General features: G+C 34.8%; 1 long non-coding RNA gene across 2 annotated transcripts; it reads left to right on the top strand.

Moving 5' to 3' along the window:
• The first annotated feature begins 1,313 nt into the window (after window positions 1–1,313).
• On the top strand, window positions 1,314–20,317 carry LOC113705416 (uncharacterized). Of its 2 annotated transcripts, none has more exons than XR_003451874.2 (3): window positions 1,314–15,236; window positions 19,238–19,398; window positions 19,787–20,317. It is a non-coding gene; the product is annotated as an uncharacterized lncRNA (long non-coding RNA). The 2 variants fall into 2 exon arrangements; XR_003451873.2 differs by having other exon boundaries at window positions 1,314–15,281.
• Window positions 20,318–21,219: the final 902 nt, after the last annotated feature.

The raw sequence follows: 21,219 nt of genomic DNA, 5'->3' as shown, positions 1-21,219 counted from the left end.
AATATGACAAAATCATAATAAATTTCAGACTGCTTGATTAATTGTTTCATGTCTAGAAATATTGGAAATTTTAAGAGATAGACCGATCCAATTAGACAATGAGAAAGACATAATAACAAAGGGACATTTTTAATAGAGGTATTTTGGAACTAATATTCATTTTATACACATGAATTAATAGATCCTAATTATTATAACTAAGTTGTAACATCTAATAGGCTAGTTTAAACTAAAGATTCCTTGAATAGGTGCTTCAATACGGAATTTGTAAATACACAATATATTACCGTTTCAATATATAGACTCTTACACGCGCTCACATTTACTTTTTTTTTTTTGGGTAAATGTATGACCATTTTTTTTTTTTTTTTGCTTTCTTTACATAAGGTTTACTCACTAGTATAAGGTCAAGCAAATGTAAAATCTTTATTCTCTATAATCAAACTAAAAAGCAGGAATTGAAGAAAATGTAACCCACGTTGTTGATCTAACAAGTTCCACTATGGATCATAATTGTTGATCTAACAAGTTCCACTATGGATCATTTTTTAACTTTAACATATTCCATTATCTTGCAATTTATTAGATTTAACATTTAAGTAGTTATTGTATTACACGCACTAGTTGGTGGAAATTTTGATTCTTCATCCTACTGGAAATGTAGGTTTTTTTTTTTAAAAATATTATTTGAGTTGCATCATAAATAAAAATGCCAACCAATTTTTTATATTCTCAACTATTTTTTTTTATCTCATATACATTATATTAAAAAAAAATCCTATAGTGTTATTCTGAATAATTTGTCCAAATGATCTTCTATCCAAATACACTAATGTATATCCACAAGCACCAATTAGACAAATCAAATTCAAAATACATCATTTTCCATAATTAATGAGTGTGATAAACGAATTACAAGTAACTCAACCCAAGTTACCAAATTGTGAAGACTAATCGTTCCCATATTTGGTTTCCAAATTGACACTTGCCAACCGACCCGTTCGAATTTACCGTTGGAACTCGGGTCGCACTAGCGAGCCAAAACTAGCCGTTTGCCAGTAATCAGTGGACACTATATATATGCTCGCATCTGTCTTCTTACTTTCCCAAAATTCAAGAGAGAGAGAGCGGGAGAGGAGAGAGAAAGGGGTAGGGAGAGGGGAAGGGGAAGGGGAAAATCAGAAAATTGGGGACGCATTTGTTTCTTGGGAAAAAGTTGCTTGTTTTTGTGGCTTGATTCTGTCCAGAGTTGGCTGTTTTCTGCAGCTGTGAAGAAAGCTTTTTGAGGAGAAACGGTTTCAGGAAAGTATTATTTCTCTTCTACTTTCTATTTTTTGTTTCCTTTCCCTGGAGATGAGATTCTTCAAATCCCGTGCTTTCTTGCTATGCATATTTGCTTTCAATATCCATTATTTGCTTTCAATTTTGACCTAATGGCAAAATTTCAGCGAATTTGTCCGATTCATGTCTTTGCTTTCAGTGGGTTTAGACCTAGTTATATTGAATTTTGCTTCCAATTTAGTACCGATGGTGTAGATTCCCTTTTTTTTTAAAAAAAAAAAATTCTGTTTGAACACTCATAATTATTGTGTCTACTTTTTACATGTTAGAAACTGAAGGTCTTAGAGTGTTGATGCATATTGAAATTAAAAAAAAAGAGAAATAAGACGAAATTAGTTAGCAGTTGTTTCTCCATGGTTGTTTCAAGCACTTTTGTACCTCTACAAAGATTTCATATCCATATCAGTAGGCCAAGAATTCACAAACCGGTATACGAAGGCTGTGAGTTGACCTATGAAGTCCCTTTAATCCTCGAAACATGTATGAATGAATTCCTGAGATTAAAACAACATCAAACTCAAATTTGCATTCTTGATTCTTCGAATTTAAATTTTGGCTCTATTGAAAGCCCTTCAGTTTATTACTATCCGTTGCACCTTCTTAAGTGCAAAAGGAACCAATTGTGCATGCCTATCTCCTTTTTTCTGAAAATTGAAATCTAGTGATTTTTTAGGCCCACACTACTATAGGCATCACCCACTTAATTCCAGTAATTTCATTAGTCTATATCAACAATCTGCGGCCATCTCCCAATTAGATTTCAAATTGTCTAGTGTGATTTTGTGTTGTCTTCGTTGGGTTTCAGCCTTTAATGTTATGTGGCATAATTCAAAAACATAAACTGATCTCATGGACTTATTGTTCACTTTGTTTCATATTTCAGTGTCAAAATGACTAAAATCAATACAAGTATTAATCAAAGAATTTAAAGCAGGCTGCATGTAATTTTTTACTAACCATTTTGGACTCAGATAGTGTAGTTGCTTGACTCAAAGCACCTTGTGGTTTAAATGACGTGCCGTTTGCCCTATATGGCTTATTTCATCGACTCATATACCTTTCTATTCGATAGGGAATGAGTTCTTTTTTTTGTAAGCCAAAAAGGGATAGATGGTACCATATGGAGTTTTTGAGTCTTTCAAGTACACTATCAGCGCCCAGAATTCTTTAGTGAATAATTTCTTTGTTGCCTACATTAAAATCTTTGGCCCATACTTTTAATGATTTTAGACATGTTGAGACTGAAATATCAAACGTAACTGCACGATCAGTACTTGTGTCAGTTTATATTTTTGAACTATGCTGCTTATCAGTAGAGATTGAAACCCCATAGAGAGAATAATGAATTAGACTAGAAAATTTTAGTTCTGATTTCGAAATGGCTGTAGATTGTTGTCAGAGACAAATGAAATTTTTGGGATGAAATGGCTGTTGATTGCTGTTTTTTTTTTCAAATTTGTTTGAAGACTCGTAATTGTTGTGTCTACGTTTTACATTGTATGTTAGAAACTGAAGGTCTTAGAGTGTTCTGTCTACCTCTCTGTTTTGGTTCTGGTTTAAGCAATATTACCATAATCTTTTATGTTGATGGAATTTGAAATTTAAAAAAAGAGAAAATAAAATGAAATTAGTTAGTAGCTGTTTCTCCATGGTTGTTTCATGCTTGAAGGGTAGTCATATGGAGTTCTGTATGGTGGCTCTTTATTCTCTAATTTGGGTTTTGATATCTCATAGTAAACGGCATAATGCAGAAACATAAATTTAGCTCGTAGACTGCTTGTTAATGTATTTTTTTCGGTATTTATAATATCAAGACAATTAACAAAAGCCAGTGAAATATAAATTAAGGAATATAGTGTTGGCAACTAGTAAGAGATTGACTAGATTTTATGGCCATAGATAGTGGAGGTGCTCGAATCACAAAGCTCTAATGGTTTAAATACTGTACCATCTGCCCTTCATGGCTTGTTTTATCTACACGTAAATCTATCCATTTGGTGGGTTAATGGGTACTTTTTTTCGTAAGCTGCAAAGGGGTAGAAGGTATATTTTTAAACCAAACGGAGCTTTTGAGTCCCGCAACTAGACTATCCAAGGCTGAACCAAGGCTGAAAAGTTAACTTAATACTTATTGCTTACTTTTAACACTTTGATTAGTTTTACTAACGCTAATCATTTTTAGTTTGAAGTATGGAGAACTTTAGATTTTCTGTTGCATGGTCTGTTCTCACTGTTGAATTGTACAATTTGTCTTTTCTTGCTTTATTTTGCACCAGCTGTCTTTTGTTCTGCTTAGTACACTTGTGAAAGACATGTAGCTTGATTACAATAGTGCTACCCAGGCATGTTCTGTAGTAATTTGTCTTGTGAATGGTGGTATTCCTTTGTCATATTGCATTTGATATTTAATTGATCTTGATGATTATATGGGGATTCTAGAAAAAAAAAAAGAAAGAGATTTGTTTGAGTAGCTACAGACTTAGAATGGATTGCTAATAATTTCTTTAGTTGTTAACTGGCAACAAAACTGTTGCTGCTTTCATTTAGGCTTTGAACTTTTGCTTGTGACAATACACATGAGCCACTTTTTGGTTTCACTGTATATCATCTGCCCAATTGTTGGGTAAAAAGTATACTTTTGGTTTCGCTTTTGGTTTTACCCAATTGTTGGGTAAAAAGTATATGTTTGCCAGTCAACAGTATCTCTACTTGTTTCTAGCTTCCCTCTTTTGTCAATGAGGAATTCCTGAATGAAATCCTACTGCCATTCTTAAATGAATAGGCCTCTCTTTTCCCTCCAGGTTTTCTTTCAGATGACTCAACAAATTCTAGCTTTGTTGCTGATTTCTCCATTTGCTCCTACTTTTTCCTTGCAGGAAATTACTTTAACAAACTTGTTTCCTTCCCTTTTCCTTTTCTTTTATCTTTTTTTTTTTGGAATCCTTGGTTTCTTCACTATTATACTTTCAATTCCGTTCATCTGATGCCCATTTGTTCTTCATACTTAAATAGGAGTCAATCTGGGTATACCCTCTTGCTGAAAAGTGTAATTTCATAGTATAGTTGTATATGCATAGTTGTCTTCTACTTCAAGGTAGGAGTTGGGCTTCTTATGGTTTTGTTTTTTGTCCTGCTTTTCCTTCTTGTATTTGATTGTCCATGCTCAATAAATACATGTTAGAAATTGAAATAGAAAGATATACTCCTCGGAAGACCTGATTTTTGAACTCTTCTTGTAGGTTTAGAATTTATTTTACCCATTTTTCTAAATATCCATATATCTTTTTGGTTATTGTGAAATCATTTAAAGAAGACGAAAAAAAAGAAACTTCCAGACCTCTTAATATGGACATAGGTGATTTATTATTCATTAACTGGCAAATAGGATGAACAGTTATTACTGTTAAGTTCTGCAATTTCGACTTTCAAATACCTGCACGATCTGTTCTCTCCTATAGGAGTCCTTATTTCTTAGAATTCCTTTACAACTCGAATTCAGAAGATACATTGGAGGCAAAAAAGTATCATGATATAACTGATGCTTCGATATGACTTAGCAATTCTCTATGCTGCTCATTTGGACTATTGGACATTGTTGTGCTTTCTTTGACATAGCTTCTGAAAGTCATATGTCAGGGAAGAACTTTCAGCTTCCTGACAGCCCAGAGTGATGGGCCTTTCTATCCATCATGACTTGTCTTCTACTCTGATTTTCCTCTTCAATTTTCTTCAAAATTTTTCATGGACTAATTACTCTTCCCAAGACCCTGTCTTTTGGTTTAATGTCTTAGGTAAAGCCCCCCCTATTTAGTAGGTGATATCCCATTTTCCCATTTATGGCTTATCTTCTTGTAAACCTTTGAGTATTTCATAGAGACATAATGGAATAGAATAGCATATCACAAGCACTTTTGTACCCCTACAAAGATTTCATATTCATATCAGTAGGCCAAAAATTCACAAAGTGGTATACAAAGGCTGTGAGTTCACCTATGAAGTCCCTCCAATCCTCTAAACACGTATGAATGAACTCTTGAGATTAAAACAACATCAACTTCAAATTTGCATTCTTGATTCTTTGAATTTAAATTGTGGCTCTATCAAAAGCCCTTCAATTTATTACTATCCGTTGCACCTTTTTAAGTACAAGAGGAGCCAATTGTGCATGCCTATCTCCTTTTTTCTGAAAATTGAAATCTAGTGATTTTTTTGGCGCACACTACTATAGGCATCACCCTCTTAATTCCAATAATTTCATTAGTCTATATCAACAATCTGCAGCCATCTTCCAATTAGATTTCAAATTGTCTAATGTTATTTTTTGTTGTCTTCGCTGGGTTTTAGCCTTTAATGTTATGTGGCATAATTCAAAAACATAAACTGATCTCATGGACTGATTGTTGCACTTTGTTTCATATTTCAGTGTCAAAATGACTAAAATCAATACAAGTATTAATCAAAGAATTTAAAGCCGGCTGCATGTAATTTTTTACTAACCATTTTGGACTCAGATAGTGTAGTTGCTTGACTCAAAGCACCTTGTGGTTTAAATGACGTGCCGTTTGCCCTATATGGCTTATTTCATCTACTCATATACCCTTCTATTAGATAGGGAATGGGTTCTTTTTTTGTAAGCTGAAAAGGGATAGATGGTACCATATGGAGTTTTTGAGCCTTTCAAATACACTATCAGCGGCTAGAATTCTTTAGTGAATAATTTCCTTATTGCCTATGTTAAAATCTTTGGCTAATAAATTTAATAATTTTAGACATTTTGAGACTGAAATATGAAAGCTAATTGCCCAATTAGTACTTGTGTCAGTTTATTTTTTTAAACTATGCTGCTTATCAGTAGAGATTGAAACCCCACAGAGAGAATAATGAATCACAGTAGAAAATTTTAGTTTTCTTTTAGAAATGGTTGTAGATTATTGTCAGATACAAATGTATTTTTCAGAATGAAATGGGTAATGCCTAGAGTAGTGAGGGCCTAAGATGGCTGGATTTTAATTTCTAGAAAAGAGGAGATAGGTGCGCATTTGACTTCTCTAGAAATGATAGTGCCATGGATACAGACAAAGGCTTTCATTAGAGCCAAAGTTACAATTTTAAGAATCAACAACGCAATTTTGTTTTTGATATCATTTGGGTCTAAAGAGTTTGCTCTTGTGTGTTCCAATTCTTGGAAGGATTTCGCTGGTCAACTAGACAGGGCTTTGAATACCTCTTAGGTGAGGATGTTGTAGTATAGTGTTTAAGTTGAATATGCATGAGGAACTAAGTAGCGCATCATTTTGGATTTCTGAGATGTTTATGGCCTTTGTCTTGTCTAGATGAGTTAATTTGAATATATCTGTGGATTTGTTACAATTTTGAGGTTTGTGGTCAAATAAATGGTTAAGAAATAAATTTTAATTAGAAACTCTGAAACTCAGGTTTTAGAAATTGCAGACATTTGCAAGAAAGCATATTGCGCTTTGATTCAAGTGGAGGATGTTTTTGACCATTCCACAAGGTTTCTGGTTAAAAGTGCTCAGAATATACTAGGTTAGAAAGAAGTTAGGTAGATTTGTAGAGTTTTGCCCTTTCATGCAAATATAGGATTCTAATTAGGGTATCAATCGGATATTCAAATGGAGAAAGAAGGAACAAAGTATATCTGCATGTTGTTAGATTCTAATTAGTGTAGGTGGGTTACTTAAGAGTTTAATTGTGGGTTGTTGAATATTTGGAATATTGCCAATTAATTTTATGATAAATGAGCTGTGTTGTGGTCAAACAAATGGTGAAAAGAAAAAAGGCATATAGAACATAAAGTTAGGTTTAAGAACATAAAGTCAACAAGGTTCATTTGGAGCCTTTTTTAACCATTCTACAAGGCTTAAGGGAATGATTAACCAAATAATACTAGGTTTAAGAAATCCCAAGAATTGCAAGTCAGCAAGGCTCATTTGGAGTCTTTTTTAGCCATTTTACAAGGCTTAAGGCAATGATTAACCAAATAATACTAGGCTTGTTTAGAGGTTTGTTGATGCTACACAAAGATTGGTTCCTTAGCAGGAAATTAGAGGGCTTGTACACAAGGATGCATTGCATTTTGGATTCTATCTAATTTAGGTGAATTACTTGGGATTTATCTGTGGGTTTGTTTTCACAAATTTTGAGCATTGTTAATGATTTTATGGTAAATAAGTAGCACTGGGGTGAAGAAAACAGAGAAAGTTAAGGCAATGATAAGTAGCACAAGGTTCATTTGGAGTCTTTTTTAGCCATTCTACAAGGCTTAAGGCAATGATTAACCAAATAATACTAGGTTTGTTTAGAGGTTTGTTGATGCTGCACAAAGATTGGTTCCTTAGCAGGAAATTAATGGACTTGTACACAAGGAAGCATTGCATTTTGGATTCTATCTAATTTAGGTGAATTACTTGGGATTTATCTGTGGGTTTGTTTTCACAAATTTTGAGCATTGTTAATGATTTTATGGTAAATAAGTAGCACTGGGGTGAAGAAAACAGAGAAAGTTAAAATGGTATAGGGGATCTGAGACTCTACTTCTAGAAATTTCAGAGATTTGGAAAAAACCATATTCCATCAAGGTCCATTTAGAGGTTGATTTGACCATTCTTCAAGGTTCAAGGCAAAAGTAATTAGACATACTAGCCTTAGTAAGAAGTTAGGTGAATTGTGTAGACTTGTCCTTTGCAAGCATTTACAGGATTTTCATGCACTGATGTTGCATTTTGGCATTTGATTTGAGTATGGAAATGAAACGACAGGCTGAAAATAGTATATGCATGTTTTCTTGGATGTTGATATTTTGTTGGACTAATTAATCTAGATGGGTTACTTGGAATCTGTTTGGGTTTATTAAAAATCTTCAATATTGTTAATGAATTTTATTTATGGTGATAAGTACTGTTCTGGAGAAAAGAAAATAGGTGAATTAGAAACTAAAATTTAGGTTTTAGAAATCCCAACAATTACAAGAAAGCATTTGCAAGAAGCTTTATTTGGAGGTTGTATTTTCATCATTATACGGGGCTTAAGGCAGAGAGTTACCAGTTTGTACTGGGTTTGCTGCTAAGGAAACGATTATGCTTAGAAATTAGCTAGCTTTGTACCGAGTTTGGTTCCTTTGCAGATGAGTTGCTTGGGATTTAAATTGAAAATCCAGATGGTGACACAAGGAACTAAGTATTGCATCTTCTTGATTCTATCTAATTTAGATGAGTTACTTGGGATTTATTTGTGGGCGTGTGACTAATGTTTAAGTGTTGTCAATGATATTATGGTAAGTAATTTTGTGGTGGAATTAGTGGAGAAAATGATGATGGTATTCAAATCTGAGTCTCAGCTTCTAGAAATTATAGAGATTTACAAGAAAACATATTGTAACAGGGTCCATTAGAGGTTGATTTTGGCGATTCTACAAGTTTTAGCAAAGAGTACCGGTACATGGTAGGCTTAGTAAGAAGTTAGGTGCATTGTGTAGAACTTTGTCCTTTGCATGCAAACATTGGAGTCTCATTTAACGACTTTGTACTTTAGCATTTGATTTGAATATTCTAATGGACCACCAGTTGAAAAAAGTATATGCACATCTCATTGGATTCGGGGATTTTGTTGGACTCTCTTTCTTTAATCTTGGTGAGTCACTTGGAATGTCTTTGGGTTTGTTAAGAATCTGGAATATTGTCAATAGATTTCAGATAAGTACTGTACAGGAGAAAAAATGTTCAATTAGAAACTCAACCTTTGGTTTCCCAAATCCCAAGAATTGCAAGAAAAAGGTAAATTTTTTTTGGGGGGGGGTTTGCCCATACCATTTTATAAGGCTTAAGACAATGATTAAATAGAACATAGTAAGTTTGGTTAGAAGATTGCTAGCGTTGTTACGAGGATTAAGGCAGTGATCAAATAGTGCTTAGTGCAGAATTTTCTCACCATTTTACAAGGATTAAGGCAATGATCAAATAGAACAGACAAAGTTTAGTTAGAAGTTTGCTAGTGTTGTGCAGAGTTTGGATCCTTTGCAGGCAATTAGAGGACTGATATACAAGGACATTGCACTTCAGGATTTATATTGAATGTCTAGATGGTGACTGAGGAACTATGTATTGCATCTTTAGGGATTCTATCCAAGTTTCTTGGGATATATATGTGGGTTTGTTACAAGTTTTGAGTATTGGCAATGATTTTATGGTTGATAAGTAGCATAGTGGTGAAATAAATAGAGAAAATAATTATGGCATTTCGAATAGAAATTTCAGAGATTACAAGAAAGCATATTGTACCAAGGTCCATTTAGGAGATTTTTTTTAACAAGGTTTTAGGCAAAGGGTAACCAGAACTTAGTAGGGTTAGTAAGAAGTTAGGTGAACCATGCAAAGTTTTGTCCTTGGTCAGCAAATATAGGACTCATATGCAATGAAGTTAGCTTAAGCATTTGATTTGAGTATTCATATAGGCGACATGTGAAACAAAGTGTATGGTGCATCTTGTTGGATTCCAAAATTTTGTTGGACTCTAAATGGTCTAGGTGAGTGACTTGGAATCTATTTGAATTCATAAAAAATCTGGAATACTGTTAAGGAATTTTATGGTAGATGAGTAGTCTACTGGAGAAAAGAAAAATAGGTCAATTAGAAACTGAAAGTTAAAGGTTTAGAAATTTTAAAGAATCACAAGAAAGCATATTGCAGCACGGTTCATTTGGACGTTGTCTTTTTACCATTCTACAAGGCTTAAGATAGTTTTTAGAACATACTGAGTTTGATTATAAGTTTGCTGGTGTTGTGTAGAGTTTGGTCCTTTTACAAGCAATTAGAGGACTTGCAGACAAGGAAACTGCACTTTAGGATTTAACTTGAATGTCCAGATGGTGACATGAGGAACTAGTATTGCATCTTTTTGGATTCTATGTAATTTAGGTGAGTTACTTGGTATTTATCTGTGAGTTTGTACAAATTTCGAGTATTGTCAATGACTTATTGTTGATAAGTAGTATTGTGCTGGAATTAACAGATAAAATAAAACTGGTATTTCAAATTTGGGACCCAGCTTCTATAAATGCTAGAGATTTACAATAGCAAGCTATTCCAAGGTCCATTGAGAGGTTGTTTTCAGTTTAAGGCAGTGAGCAAACCTCAACATACTAGGCTTGGTAAAAACTTAGGTGAATTGTGCAGAGTTTCATCCTTTGCTGGCATATATTGGACTCTCATGCATTGTTGTTGAAGTTTAGCATTTGATTTGAGCAGTCAAATGGGTGGAAGGTGGAATAAAGTATATGCACATCTTGTTGGACTCTAATTAATCGAAGTGAGTTACTTGGAATCTATTTGGGTTGTTAAAGACTTCAAATATTGTTAAAAACATAGTAGTGTTCTGCAGGAAAGACGAAAAGGTCAATTTGAAACTAATATTTAGGTTCTAGATGTCCCAAGAATTAGAAGAAAGCATATTGCAGCAAGGTTCTATTATAGGTTATATTTTAACATTCTACGGCCTTTATGGCAAAGTGTAACAAGAACATACTAACTTTACTAAGTTGGTAGATTTATCTAGAGTTGAGTTCCTTTACGGCAAATATAGGACTCTTATGTAAGGGCATTGCACTTTTAGGGTTTAACTTGAATATTCAGATGGTTTATATGTGCTTGTTGGATTCTGAGATTTAGTTGGATTCTATCTGATGACGGCAAATTACATCTATTTGGGTTGTTAAGTATCTGGAATATTGTCAGTCTGTTTTATGGTTGATAAGTGGTGTTATGGAGAAAAGAAAAAAAGGTCTACTAGAAATTGGCTCTTAGTTTTTAAAATCCCAAGAATTACCAGAAAGCATAAAACACCTAAGATTCATTTGGAGGTTGTTTTTTACCATTCTACAGGGTTTATCGCAATAAGTAACAAGAACATACTAATTTTATTGAAAAGTCTGTTTGATTGTGCAAAGCTTAGTTCCTTTGATTGCAAATATAGGATCCTTATGTAAATGCATAGGATTTTAGGATTTAAATTGAATATTCATCTTTTTGGATTTTAGGATCAGGATACTAGGAATTATGTATTGCATCTTTTTGGATATTGAGATTATTTTGGATTGTGTGTAACGAAAATGAGTTATTTGGAATTTATTTGTGGGTTTGTTCTAATGTTGGACTATTGTCAATAGTTTTATGGTGGATAAGTAGTGCTCTGGTGAAACAAATGCAGAAAAGAAAGAAATGTTAATCAGAAACCGAAACTCCGGGTCTAGACAATTTGAAGAGTTAAAAGAAAGCATATTGCACCCCATGGTTCATTTGGAAGTTGTTTTTTGGACCAGTCTACATGGTTTAAGGCAAAGAGTTATAAGAAATTAGTGGAACTGTGCAGAGTTTGGTTCCTTTGCAGGGAGAAATTTGACTGTTGTCTATGAAGGTCACAGTGTGGGGTTAAATTGACTATTTAGATGGTGACAATAAGGAAGAAAAGTATTTTGCATCTTGTTGGATTTTGGTAGTGTATTATGCAATTAAAGTTAATCTAGGTGAGTAATCTGGAATTTATTTGTGGGCTCGTTACGAATTTGGGAGATTGTTTAACAAAATTTTATTTGAAATAAGTGGTCTTCTGATGAAATAAATTGGTAATAAAAAGGGTGTCATTAGAAACTGATGCTAAGGCTTTAGAAATTCTTTTTTTTTTGTCAAAACGATAATGTATTATTAAAACTTGGTACTACAAAAGTTCTACAAATGTGGGCAACTGCCTATCAGATCATCTTGTGCCATCTGTTTGAGCCACTGGGGACAGCTAAGCTTCCATATTATATTCTTCACTAATGTTGACGCAAATTTTGCTACATAATAACCTAGACAATTCCTTTTCCCACTAACAAACTTGAAATTGCAAACTGAAAACCAATCTGCTAACTGAATGATGTCTTCCACTATAGTTGTCACTGTGTGGTCCTCAATTCTTCTTTCTTTTATCATGTTGACCACATTTTTACAGTCAGATTGCAATTCAATTTTCGTCTATCCTGCATCTTTTGCCATCAGCTGAGCCTGTTTGATTGCTGCAGCTTCTTCCACTATTGCTCTTCCTTTCTTTAGTTCCTGCACTACCCTCACTTCTACTAGTTCCCCTTTCCAATTTCTTGCAACTATCTCAAGTCCCGTTCTGATCTTCTTTGCAGATACAGCAGCATCCTGTTAATTCTTATTGTGTCACACTGGAGAGGAGTCCATCTTTGGTTTATCATTTGTTGTCTTGGTTGGTCTTCCATTTTCTCCAGATTCCCCTTGTTTACCTCTGTGTGTTCCATCCATTTTTTCTGAGCTCTCCTGATGGTTGAGTTGCTGTCCATTCTGTTGCCCTCGAACATGAATTTGTTTCTTGGTTTCCATATTTGCCAATGTATATTGACTATGAGTTCCAAGTGCCCCTCTCTGTTCTCCACTTTGCATGCATCTATAAGACATTCCCACCATCTCCAAAAATTAAACCTCAGATCATTCAAGCCTTCCCACTGTAATGGTGCTAATTTCCATGTCTGTTGCGTATTGGTGCAAGAAGAGAACGTGTTCAAGAGTTTCTACTTCCTCTCCACAACATCTGCACATAGGATCACCCATTTTTGTTCTATGGAATATGCATTTTTGAACCGAGAGTACTCTTGTAAGCATTTCCAGAGAAAATGTTTATGGCTTATGTTTAATGTTCAGGTTCCACAAACCTTTCCAAACTTTATCCTTCCTAGGTCCAGTACTAGCCTCCTCATGCTTTTCTTTTTCACACTGGAGTTTCTTCTTCCTCTGCTTAGCTAGCATAGCCTGTTTTCACAGTATACACCCCAGATTTGGAATGTCTCCAGTACATCCGGTCCTTTCTTTGGAAGCAACTGATATGAATTCTTTGTATTTGCTCTACATTTTCCTGACAAAAAGTTTCCTTCAGTAACTCCATATTCCACTTGCCACCTGATAAAAGTTGATTGACTGTTTTCACTCTACAAACTATAGGTTTTCCGTTCTAACATTGCCCTCATCTGTATTAGATAGCCACTTATCATTCCATATATCCACTGCATTCCCGTCTCCAATCCTTTTCATTATTCCTTTGGCTAGCAATTCTCTTGCACTGGATATACTTTTCCATACCCAATAATCACTGTTATTTACCTTGCTTTCAAAAAGGTTTCTATCTCTCAAATACCTGGCTCTGATTACTTTGCTCATCTGCAGGTTTGGTTGAATTAAAATCCTCCAACATTGTTTGGCCAGGAGAGCTTCATTAAAGTTTTCTAGGTCCCTGAACCCAAGTCCACCATTTCCTTTAGTTTCAGTGATCTTGTTCCAACTTACCCAATGCATTCTTTGTCTGTATTCGCCATTTTCCCACCAAAAATTTGCAATTCTTTTACAGATCCACTTGGAAGCTTGAAGCATGATGGTATTCAAATCTTAGTCTCAGCTTCTAGAAATTATAGAAATTTACAAGAAAGCATCATTAGAGGTTGCTTTTGGTGATTCTACAAGGTTTAAGCAAAAAGTACCAGTACATACAAGGCTTAGAAGTTAGGTGAATTGTTTAGAGCTTTGTCCTTTGCGTGCAAATATTGGACTCTCATTTAATGACTTTGTACTGTAGCATTTGATTTGAATATTGTAATGGGCCACCAGTTGAACAAAGTATATACGCATCTCATTGGATTCAGAGATTTTGTTGGACTCTCGTTAATTTTGTGAGTCACTTGGAATGCATCTGGGCTAGTTAAAAATCTGGAATATTGTCAATAGATTTCAGATAAGTACTGTATAGGAGGAAAAATGTCAATTAGAAACTCAACCTTCGGTTTCTGAAAAAATGTTCATTTTGAGCAGTGATTAAATAGAACATACTAAGTTTGGTTAGAAGTTTGCTAGCGGTGTGCAGAGTATTCTTACCATTTTTCAAGGATTACGGCAATGATCAAATAGAATATACTACGTTTAGTTAGAAGTTTGCTAGTATTGTGCAGAGCTTGTATCCTTTGCATGTGATTGGGGGACTCATATACAAGGACATTACACTTCAGGATGGTGACATGAGCCAGCTAAGTATTGCATCTTTAGGGATTCTAAGTTACTTGGGATATATATGTGGGTTTGTTACAAGTTTGAGTACTAGCAATGGAGAAATTCCAGAGATTACAAGAAAGCATATTGTACCAAGGTCCATTTAGGAAATTTATTTTACAAGGTTTAAGGCAAAGAGTAACCAGAACATAGTGGGCTTAGTAAGAAGTATTGACCTCATATGCAATGAGGTTTGCTTAAGCGTTTTGATTTGAGTATTCGTGTCGGTGACAAGTTGAACAAAGTATATGGGGCATCTTATTGGATTCCAAAATTTTGTTTGACTCTAATTAGTGTAGGTGAGTGACTTGGAATCTATTTGGACTCTTAACACAGATATATCTCATTTCTGTTCTATTTTTATTGAATCCAATTTGTCCTGATGCTTATATTGAGATTTTAAAAAGAGAAACTAAGGACTTACCTGACTTGTCAAAGATTTTAAAATTGGCTGCAGAAAATTTCTTTAGTTGTCAACCAGCAACAAATACTCGATTCCTGATTTGAACTTTGATTCTTCACCTGTGACAATATGCATGACCAACCTTCTTCGGTTTGATAAAATACCATTGGCCATTTGAGGATCTAATGTTTAACTGTAGAAGGTTGAGTCATCCCCTATGACACAACATAACTTGCTCAGTACGAACTCCCTTGTCCGGTTCCCCAACTTCACTTTCATCGTTTTTGTTTTCCTTTTTCCAATTGTTGGTTTTAACAGTATACAGTTTTCCGTTCAACAGGGGGAGAAAGGTCTCTCCAAAGAAAATGGAGCAGCCCTTTTGGGTAAACTTTCTATTCTTGATTGCATCTGATTAGATTGACGTGAAAGTAAGTATATCTACTTGTTTGTATTGTTCTTAGATGGTTGGTTTTCTTTTTATTCTGCAGTTACCTTTCTCTGCAAGAGTAAAAATCTCCAGTTAGTCTTTCTCTGCACTGGTTCTGTGATATTGCTCTAAGCTTGGATTTTTTATCTTCCAATACTAATCGCAAATACAAATATTTATTCTTCCTCTGCTGCTGAAAGCGTGCAGCTACAAACGGTTAGTTCTCCTAAGGTGCGACGAGGTACTTTTACCAAAATAGTAAAATTTTGAACCACTCTATCGTACAAAATAGTAAAGAATCCTGCAAAAAGCAATTATGTGATGGCTGGTCCTTACTGATTTAAGTATAAGACTAGGTAGACCTACTGAGCAAATATGGAAAGAGGCGCAATACCATGAACGATTATGATGAATACATATTGTAATTTTGTTCATTAACACGAACGATGTGAGCTTGGGTTAGCTCAAACAGGGCTCATAGCTTAAAATCTTGTCGTGAGTCAAGAATGAGCAACACATTCCCGAGTCTTATTGAGCTGAGTTTGGATTTAAGAATATGATCTACTATATGAGATGAATTCCGGCCTATGTTACATGGGCCTGGGGGGTGCGAGAGTCCATTATAGGTGTTGCATCTATGTCGAAGTATCTGATCCTAGTATTTGAAAATGATGGGATCTAGGGATATGTGTTCAAATTCAGATATGGGTGCAGAGATTCGTTTCTTATACTCATAGGTGCACCTATCAGTATATTTAAAAACAAATCATTTTAAAATTTATCCACAATCATATTTGAAACTTGTGCTAATAAAAAGTTCAGTTAGGTTGAAATAAGAAGGACGTCTATGCATTTATATATAGAGTGTGTATATCTGATTTAGTATCATCATCCACAAACTGCAATTTAAGCAGTACTTTCAGAAATGCAGTACCCGTGAATCTTGTTTTGGGCTTCTGCTCTCACAGTCGAAGCTAAGCCATTCATATATATAACAACAACTTTATATAAATCCCAAAAACTCATCTTATTTAATTTGCATGCTGATCATGTCTCACCAGGTAACATTAAAATGAAAACTAGAATTAACCAGGCACGATTCAGTTGTGGATTCCACTTCAAGAACAATCTAAGAGCAGGATATTTGACTGCTAATGGGTTTAAAGGGGTATTGATTATCGGCTGCATAATTGAAACTGAAATTGCCGTGTGTAACGCCATAATAGATCGGCTGGCCACCGTTAACAAGGCAAGAGCTGCCACCGTTTTGGGATAGGACAGCGGGATTAATCTTTTCAACGCTTTGAAAGCCGGAGCAAGACAACTTGACCTGGGTTTGAGTGCAAGTACAATCGTTAAAGATAGTGAGTTTGAACTCCGGTTTGGATTGTACTTTTGCCCCTGTTGGAGCCTGCAATATGATCAGACTTGATAGAGAGCATCCCTGAGCATTTGCAGTGCCTGCAAGTTAAAATAAATTACTACTACCAATTAACAATATAACATATATTATTTATTAATTCCAAAGAAAAACACATTATACACATATATATAACTAATGATGAAATGCATGCATCAAAAAACATGGAGTGTATGTATATATATATATATATATATATATATATATATATATATGTATATAGTAAGCCAAATACATGCATTGTATGTCAAAAGCAGACCAGCCAAAAGTTTTGAAGTTGATAACACTACTATTTTATCTTCCACTTGAAAAACAAAGAAGATGTTTTCAAGTATAGATTTTAAAGAAAAATTTATCAATACACATCTCTAATTTCTTTTTTTTTTTCCAAAAACACAGCGTGCACACGTGTATATGTATATGTATATTTTCTAAGATTCTTTTCAAAATCTGCTGCAATGGATATAATGATGCATTTAGAAACTATACCTGCGCTCAATAGACCAAGAAAGAGAGGCAAGCAAAGGATCTTGAAAATGGCTGCCATCTTCTTTGTTCTTGTCTCTTTACAATGATTCTAAATCTCAAAGTGTGCTACTTTTACCTGCATATGCATAATAGAACTTGGGAATTTATATATGCAAGACTTTCAGATATATATGGAAAAACGAGCATTGGAGGGTAAGAATTAATATGCGTGCGAAGGGGGATCCATATATATATGAGATGATCTATTGACAGTCGACCAGCTTCAAAGGTTTCTGTCTTGGTTATCAATGAAAAAATTAAGACGCCAAAGATTTTTGCTAAAAAAACAAACAAAGAATCTCTCCATGCATATAAACCCGATTATATTTCATTAAATTAGAGGTTTTATTAAATCAGCGTTGCATTTGACACATTGTATCCAGTTGCATATCCCAATTAGAAAGAAAAATAAACCTGATATTATTTTTTCTTAACGAAAGCACTTGTTAAGGGAGGCACTAGGTGATCGACTTTTTTTCTTAGTATGGTAAAGTGACTAAATACAGATAGTGGAATTAATGTGATTGCATGCATTTATATAGCAAATTAGATACAATTGTCAAAAAAAAAAAAATCCTTTAAAAGATGGAGAGTTATTAATGTACTTTTGATTGACATCCCAAATTTCCACTTATTGTGATTTCATATCATTTCTATTTGAAATGTCCCAGATTGCGTTGTTTTAAATGTTAAAAGAAGATTCTCATTAGCATATTAATTCCCTTGATTTCTGTATTTAAAAGGCAATCACTTTCGGTTTATATTTGATTCTCATTAATTTATTTCCCGCAATGATTTGTATCCTCATTTATAGATCTCTTTTTGTTTCCCAACTTTTCCCTACACTCTAACCTAAGTTCTCCCAAACCACAAGCCTAGCCATATTTCGGACTGGACATTTTTTGCCATCACAAAATGAGGTGTTTTTGGCCCACCTTTTTTTTAAAACGGCCTTTGCAACACCCAGCTCCGTCTTAACAAGCCCAAAATTCATCTAAAACTACCCATTTGTTGCTGTAGCAATAGATGAATCACCTACCCATTCTTTTTCTTTAGTCAATGCTAGGATTCTGCTGTAGTTATGAAATTTATCTTTATGTCATCTTATTTGGTTGCCCATTAGGGCCATTGGAATTAAGGATGTTGATGTTGATCAAATTAAGCATTCTTATCATATGGATACGAATCAACAAAAAAAAAGTTGTTGGGAATGAGTAGAAGTATAATAATGGAACCATCCACCGTTGGGAAGGAACCTGCAGCCTAGACAAGTTGATAATCGTAATACCCACACAGTGCTTTCCTTGGTAAGAAATTTGGTTAGGAACTCAAATGCGTAGCCGGTACCTGATTTTATTGACTGATTGATTGAACCCGAATCAATAACTACACATTCTCTAATCATTTACCATACCATACCCTACCTGCAGCTTGTTGACTTGGAGCTCCAACTCAAAAAGATATACTACAATTAAGGGCAAACAAAGTTCAGTGGCACATCATTTGTTTCATCACCAACCCAACTTGGATGTGTTTGATAATCCATCATTCGACATCGACATCTGTGATCCATCTTCGATGACTTCTTGAAACATGAAGTAAAGATTAAAATATCATAAAAGAAAAGAAAAGGAAAAATTGGTTCTTATATTGACCTCGATCTACTAGCCAGTCTGCAACTGGCGTGGCCAATATCACAACATATTTAGCGAGGTGCATGGGCTTCTGTGTAGTAGATTATCATGTTGTCATGCATTAGTTACTTCTCCTTTTTTTTCTTGCCCCTTTTATCCGGATTATGTCTTTTTCAATACAGTATAAGAGTTCTTGCATACACAGTTGAACAGCAATCTAACTATCTGAATTGCCCATAACCATCATCGTTTTTATCTGTCTAGCAGTTGTAGCTTGCCAGCAATTAAACGTTCCACCAAGTTGCAATTAGGAATTTGTAAGACAATCAAGCTAGCTACCCGTGATTTATCTATGTTTCTTTTTGTTGCAAACAGAACACTACTGGTTTGCATATTGACATAAATTCAACACATTCTTCTGGCATTGAGGAGTTGGGTTAACATCGTATTCCAGGCATCTCCTTTGGAACCAGACAAAGAAGTCCTTCAGCTTTTTAGAATGTGTGACAAGCAGAAGGTTTAGCCCCAAAAGAGAAGTAAGATTTGTTTTTGATATTGCTAACCTTCTGGGGATTCGATCTTTAGCATCGTCCTACATATCTAATGTTGCTGCTTGGATCGTATTATGAAAGTGACAACCCAATATTTCTGGCAAAAATTGAGAAAAAGAAAATTAGCGACTAGCTGCATCAATAATTAGAAATGGCAAACTTTAAAAAAAAAAAAAAAACAAAGGGAAGTAAGAAATAAATAGCAGAGACACCCACGGTGATGGAATCATGTGCATTTAGGTGTACATATAATGTTTACAGTCAGTTTCCGATTGGTGAATGCTAGCAATAACCAACTTTTTCTTTTTTTAATCTGTAGTAAGTATAACTCAATAGCAATGTTGTTAACTTGTTGGCAATTAAATTTTTCTAGTGTGCAGAGTCAGGGACGCAACTGCAAAAGTGAGAAAATCAACCGTGATTACTTGCCATTTCTTGAAAACACCTCACAAAACTGCCTATTGACATATATTCAAGAATATTTTCCAGGCATTTGAGGTGTTTTTTGAGGAGGAGGAGGAGGAGTCAAGTGCTAAGGTACATCATATCCAGGCATCTCCTTTTCAGGAATACGAGAATATGCATATTTTCAGAGAATGACAAGAAGAAGGATTAGCCCCAGTGAGAAGTAAGATTTGTCCTTGACATTTAGGGGTTCTTTAGTATTATCCCAATTCCCACGTAATACAGCTGTTTGTAATATCACAGTCGTATGAAAGTGACCAGTGACCACACAGCAATACTCTGAAGCAGCAAATGTTTTTCCCAGGAAGAAAAGAAAATTACAGTGATTGAATCATGTGCATTAATGTACAAGATTTACAGTCAGTGAAACCGATCGGTAGTAATGGCTGTTATAATAAAAGATAAGAAATGATGGTCCTTGAAGGGATCTTGAAGATGACATGTATATGTTTCTAACAGTTTCCCAATCTTTGAATTGCATAAGAACATGGTAATTAAACGGGTAATTAATCATCCTTATTTTTAGACATTGTCCTATTTAGGTGGATAGGTCCAACAGGTAATTAAATGGTCGCTACAATCTGTTATATCAGGTAAAAGCTATTTAGTTATCATACAGCATTTTCCAAGAACATGTTGCTGCCAAGTGAAAATATGTCTTGTGTGAATAAGATTTTTGCGACAATATAGAATCTTAATTTTGAACTCGTCACTGCTGAATAAGTGCAAATCATGTTATTAGCATACTAAAGCTTGTAACCTTTTTCTCGAGCTAGTTAAACAGGTGCAACCCGTATCCAAACCACGTTCACCTTCTCCATGTAGGACTCGGGGAGTATTAGATAATCTAATCCCACGACCAATCCCGCAACCAATCCCCTCTCCGGGATAACCGAAAACTGTTGTGTGGGCAGTCCAAATTCGGCGGGGCAAGGATGTAGCCAGCGAACAAGAAGCAACAGAGGCAGGCGGGACTTATCCCCTGTTTTACCTCCAATGCTTGCGTAGCAGGAGATTGTTTGTTGTTACCTCAAACAGAAGAGATTTATGGTTTTGAGACTCCACTTGCATATGAGAAAGTGGATTTGACATGATTATTTGGCGGCTATTTGCGACTTTACGATACCTTTTTAGCTGTTTAGGTGTGATTACGAGTCAAATTAGTTATATTGTAAGCCTTTTTTCCCTGGAATAAAAGGTCTAAATGACTTCAGAAGAATATATTGGGAACAATCAGTTTGGGGTTCTGAGCCTTTTCCCAGAACAAAAAGGTACTTCTAATGTAAACATCGTTGTCCTTGTAGGTACCAAACCTAAAACATGGGTATGAACTACTTCGAC

Source organism: Coffea arabica, chromosome 8c (assembly GCF_036785885.1).
Source record: "Coffea arabica cultivar ET-39 chromosome 8c, Coffea Arabica ET-39 HiFi, whole genome shotgun sequence".
In the NCBI taxonomy this organism is placed as follows: domain Eukaryota; kingdom Viridiplantae; phylum Streptophyta; class Magnoliopsida; order Gentianales; family Rubiaceae; genus Coffea; species Coffea arabica.
Note: the sequence above shows the minus strand (reverse complement) of the source record. Positions and strands in the feature narration are given on the sequence as shown.